This window comes from Rutidosis leptorrhynchoides, chromosome 8 (genome assembly GCF_046630445.1).
Source record: "Rutidosis leptorrhynchoides isolate AG116_Rl617_1_P2 chromosome 8, CSIRO_AGI_Rlap_v1, whole genome shotgun sequence".
NCBI lineage: Eukaryota > Viridiplantae > Streptophyta > Magnoliopsida > Asterales > Asteraceae > Rutidosis > Rutidosis leptorrhynchoides.
In genome coordinates this window covers 157,421,895-157,428,053 of record NC_092340.1, presented here as the reverse complement: position 1 = coordinate 157,428,053, position 6,159 = coordinate 157,421,895, and the positions used below count along the sequence as shown (strand labels likewise).

Below are 6,159 nucleotides of genomic sequence, written 5' to 3'. Positions count from 1 at the left end.
CTTATAATTAATAATTTCTATCATGTCACTTTCATGTGAATAGTAAATTAATTAATTTCGTTTCATTTACTATTCATGAATAGTAAATGAGTTAAAAAAAGTTTTTTAAAAAAATAATAAAAAAAATTATTAATTTCGTGAAAAAAAAGAAAAAAAATTTAAAAAAAAATTTAAAATCCTTAAAAAAAGAAATATTAAAATCGTTAAAAAAAAAATTTTAAAAAAAAAATTTTAAAAAAAAAATTTTTAAAAAAAAATATAAAAATAAAATTTTTATTTTTTAAAAAAAAAAAATTAAAAAAAATATATATATTTTTAAGATTTTGTCTATAAAATTGAAAAAATATATATATTTATTTTAAGTTTTATTACCTTTAGATTTTTAGACTCTAGTTACAACTTTTAGTATTAAGTTTAGTTTTATCATAGTTATTTTTATACTTTTAGATTTTTAGGCTATGCCGTAAAATCCCTTAAGCGCTTTTTCTTTAGACTAAGATTTTGGTGGCTTAAAACTTTGCGACGCCGTGTTAAAATTTTAGTATCATTTTAAGTAATTGCCGTTTTTTCGTTTAGAATCCCTTTTAAGTTTCGACGCGCTACTTTCTTATTTTTATTTTTCGACCTTTTATTTTTTTGACGTTTTTCGACGCAATCCTTTTCTTTCTTATTTCTCGACGCTCTAGTTTTTAGGACATAGAATTTTCTATTTCTTCTCTAAAATTTCAAACAAAAAATTATTTTAAGCGATTAAATTGATAGACATCCAAATTTTCTGGTTCGTAGTAATAGTTGGATTTGTTAGTGGCGAGTTGTGAGCTTCCGATTTAAAGGGTCCTGGCTACCTGCTGCATCTATTGGCTATTCAAAACGTGGGCAAAATCAGAAAAGTCTATTAATTTGATAACTTATATAATTTTTATTTTTATAACTAATAGGATATTCAGTGAATGCACCGAGCAAAACGTTCACCACCTTTCATACGTTCACCACCTGTAACTCGATCAAGGCATCTAGCCAATATTGTTGCCGTTGATTTTTCTTTAGAATCATCATCTAGTCGAACAAGTTCTCCAACTCAAATTTCCGATAATCCATTTTTTGAACCCGACTTCACAACTGAGAATCCGGAGGATATTCAAGGACAATTCCAAGATCCTGAACCACTAATCATTCCTCCTGAACCACAAATAGTTAAATCAGAATCTTCTAGTGATTCGGATTCAACAAATTCAATTATGGAAGTAACGGAACCTCAAAGTATGGAAGATCGAATGAGAGCCACACGCACGGGCCAAGGTCACGCTATTAATCAGCCAGATGTTAGAGCATCAGATTTTGAAATCAAAGGTCAAATCCTACACATGATCACCAATCAGTGCCAATTTGGTGGTACAATAAAAGAAGATCCAAACGAACATCTTCGAACATTTAATAGGATTTGTAATCTATTTAAAATCCGAGAAGTTGAGGATGAAACTATTTATCTTATGTTGTTCCCATGGACATTAAAAGGAGAAGCCAAAGATTAGTTAGAATCGTTACCTGAAGGAACGATTGACTCATGGGATATTTTAGTTGAGAAATTTCTTCAAAGATTCTTTCCGGCATCTAAAGCCGTGAGACTTCAAGGAGAAATTGCCACGTTCGTGCAAAAGCCAAATGAAACGTTATATGAGGCATGGACAAGATTCGGAAGGATGTTGAGAGGATGTCCTCAACACGGATTAGATACTTTTCAAATAGTGCAAATTTTCTATAAAGGCGTCGACATCGCCACACGAAAAGACATCGTCACAGCAGCTGGTGGTTCCATTATGAAGAAAACCGCAACCGAATCTCACAAGATCATTGATAACACAGCATCCCACTCTCATGAGTGGCATCAGGAAAAAGATATTTTTCATTCATATAAAGCGGCTAGAGCCGATTCTAGCCATAACTTTGATTCTGTTTTCGCAAAAATAGATGCTTTCGAGAGACGAATGGAAAAGATGACTAAAGATATTCACGCAATACGAATCAGTTGTGAGCAATGCGGTGGACCACACTTAACGAAAGATTGTAATGTTAAGCAAACGATGGAACAACAAGAGAATGTTTCCTACATAAACCAAAGGTCGGGAAATAATTATCAAAATAATTATCAACCCCCAAGGCCAAACTTTAATCGAAATCAAAACATTCTTTACAATCCAAATGGACCCAATAATAACTCATACAACCAACAAGGTCCGAATAACCAACCAACTCAAAACAACACTTTCAATCAACAAAGACCTGGCTTGTATAAACCACCACAACAAACCGAAGAGAAAAAGTCAAATCTGGAAGAAGTGGTATTTAAGCTAGTTGAATCTCAAAAACAATTTATTGAAACTCAAACCCAAACGAATGAGAGGTTTGATCAGTCATTTAGAACTCAACAAGCTTCCATTTTGAATCTAGAAAAACAAGTAGGTACTCTTGTTAGATTGATGAGTGAAAGGGAATATATACATATACATATACATATACATATACATATACATATACATATACATATACATATACATATACATATACATATACACATACATATACATACACATATATACATACATATATATATATACACCGAGTAATAATGAAGTAAATCCTCAGAATGAAAATGTTAACATGGTATCAACAAATTCTGAAAAACCAACACCAGAAGATGGGAAAGTTTTAGATGTGAGTAACAATGAAGAAGTTACAACACAACCACCACCCGAGTATGTAAAGCCAGTGGTGGCACCATACAAAACACCCATCCCGTTTCCAAGAAAAGGAGTTGAGTATGAGCAAGTGATAGGTAATAAAGTTTGTGATACCTTTGGAAAAAAGAAGAAGAAGAAGAAGAATAAGAAAGTGCAAGAAACAAAAACCGTAGAAGTAAACCCGGTGAAGACAGTTCCACCAAAACCTCTACCTAGGGTAGGTGATCCGGGTAATTTTATTGTTCCTTGTCTACTTAGTGACTGTGTCATGTATGATGCACTACCAGATTTAGGTGCAAGTGTGAGTGTTATGCCTCTTTCATTATATAAGAGATTAGGAGTAGGTGAGTTAAGTCCAACGGATATGAGTGTTCGACTCCTTGATTAAACCATTAAGCACCCAGTTGGAATTGCTGACAACCTACTCGTTCAAGTAGGTAATTTAACCTTTCTAGTCGAATTCATTGTCATTGACATAGAAGAGGACCCAAACATTCCTCTAATTTTAGGTCGACCATTTTTAGCGTCCACCGGGGTGTTATTTGATGTAAGAAAGGGTAGAATGACACTTAGTAATGATGAGAAATCGATCACCTTTATGATTCGAAAGTCTAAATCTCCACCTACCAAAACCGTTGAACCAGCAAAAACGATTGGTAAGAACCATGTTGTTTTACCAACTCCAATGGTAGTGCTCAACAATAATAAAATGCCTAAGTGTGGGGAAAATGAAGTAACACCTAATGATGACCTGATAACAAAGAACCCCGTTGTTGATACGAAATTAAATGATCCCGTTATTAATAGTTCAATGAAGAAACTTATTAAACGAATTCGCAATGCTAGAACCAAGGGGAACTTTAAGTTATGTAACCGGTTAGTATCCAATCTGTCGCCTAAAGAAAAGGCGAAATTAGTTGAATTTGTGGATATTACACAAGAATCCGACCAATGGCTTAAAGCAAAAGTTTAACGACCCCTCAAAGTACACTTGAAGACCATCGTTATCTTGGTCCCACAGCTTGATCATAACTCTATATGAATTTGACAAATAACATTGAATTATTTATTTAAAAATGATTTCCTATAAAGGAAACCTACCAAAATATGTAAGTTTAGAAAAACCATACATTATTACTTAATCAAAAGTTGACCAAAACAAAGTCAACAAACACCCACAATCTAATGTATCAAAAATAAAATGCAAGTTAATGTTTAACAAAAGCTGCCATCAAAAATATGCAGACTCTCTAAGTACAGCGGAAGCAATCAATCATGAACCTGAGAATAAAACATGCGAGTAACTGTCAACAAAAATGTTGAGTGAATTATAGGTTTAATATTGCAAACAATATTTAATTTAAACCATAAAAATTTATGTTTGAAAACATAAAAACCCCTTTTGGACCACAAAATTATATGCTCGAAAACATATAAAAACATTATTCCATTTACCGTGAGCCACCTGGTAACCACTTAACCATTTATTTACCCTTGCCAGTGATTACAGTTACCAGACTAGGGAATATTTTTGTTCAACTCACAATGAATAATTTAAACCAACTTTCACTTGCGTCCAAAATATAAAATAAATTGCATGTATTCTCATCTCAAAAGATTTAAAATAGAAAATGGGACTATAACTCACCTTAATAGCAAACGAAGTAACCATACAAATATGCAAACAGCAAATGAAGTAAAGTGATCAGGAATTATCACAACGCCGACCTATAAATAAAGAAGGTCGATATAAATAACTAACTTAGGTCAAGTCTTAGTATGATAGCTATTGTAGATGTTGCAAGTAGTCATAGAACAATACTCAACATGCATCGGTTTGATCGGAACAGTGTACGGATACACACTTTCTATTTTTAGAAAGTTTCTATTTTTAGCATGTTTCCATTTTTGGAAAGTTTCTATTTTTGGAAAGTTTCTATTTTTGGAAAGTTTCTATTTTTGGAAAGTTTCTATTTTTGGAAAGTTTCCAAATTTAGAAAGTTTCTATTTTTAGAAAGTTTTAAGTTAGGAAATTTTCCTTATTTAGAAAGTCAACAAAAGTCAACTGAAAGTCAAAGTCAATCGGAAGTCAACTCAAAAGTCAACCTCGGTCAAACATAGTCAACATTAATTTTAAAAGTATAAGTTATAATAATAATATAAGTTGTAATGTTAATTAAAGTTAAATATGTATAATTATGTCATAACATAAGTTTAATTAAATTAAAATGAATTATTAAAGTTAACATAAGTTTAAATGATACAATTAATATAACATAAGTATTTAATTAATTAATTAAATATTAGTCATAATATAAGTATTATTAATTAATAATAAATTTTAAATCATATCATAAGTATTATTAATTAATAATGAATTATTAATCATATCATAAGTTTCTAATTATAATTATTAAATCATAAGTAAATTATAATTAAATAATAACTAAGCCTTATAATAATCTTATAATATAAGTTTAATACTTGTCATAAGTATTTTCCATTAATAATAAAAGTATTATTAATTATAAGTTTAATTAAAATTAAAATGTTAATTAAATCATAAGTAATAATTAAATGATATAATAAATATATATCATAAGTCTTAAATTATAATAATTACTTTCTATATCATAAGTAATTAAATGATAATGAAATTCATTATTTATATCATAAGTTTAATAATTAATCACAAGTTTTAAATCAAAAGTTCATCGGGTCGTATCTTGAGCCCCGTGGGTCGGTTTTCGGCGAGCCTTACATATATCTCCGCCTAATCAAACCACCTGACACTTCGGTACACTCAAGAACACACCAAGAACAGCCCACAAGTCGTGGTGATCAGCCAAGACATCACTTGAAACTTTAATTCAATCAAAATCGTGTTTTAGACGTAACGGGTGATTCGTGGCTCGGATTTAGATGACCCGAACATGAAAGTTCATCCCATCATTGATCCTAACACACTAACACACCCTAAAGTCACCAAATATGGTCACAAAGTCGGACCAAACCTGGTTCATATCAATATCACATTTCAATCATAACAAAATACCACTTTGATCATATCTAGGGTTCCGGGAATCGAAACGACATGAATCCGGAGTCTAAAATTAATTTCTTGATGAGAGGAACTCATATAGATACTTTATTTTAACTTTTATAACAGTCACAATATCAGAAATACACGAAATAGCTGCTGTCCCAATTTTATCAAACCGAAAACATGTGTTTATGAGTAATTCTATGCATACAAACACCATTACAACAACAAGTAATCATCATATCATACTATTAAAATATAATCAAAATACAGAAAAATAAAGAAAAATTAAATATCTAGGGTTAGGGTTTATACCCTAATCAAGAATCGAATGGTATGAGTGTGTAGAGATCGAAGAGAGGAATCCGTTGATGATTA

The 6,159-nt window shown here is 31.1% G+C and overlaps 1 non-coding gene across 1 annotated transcript; it reads right to left on the bottom strand.

Annotated features, from left to right (window-relative positions):
• Positions 1 to 1,622: 1,622 nt before the first annotated feature.
• LOC139865469 (small nucleolar RNA R71) lies at positions 1,623 to 1,729 on the bottom strand. The gene has a single exon (XR_011764987.1). It is a non-coding gene; the product is annotated as a small nucleolar RNA R71 (small nucleolar RNA).
• Between the last annotated feature and the right edge of the window lie 4,430 nt (positions 1,730 to 6,159).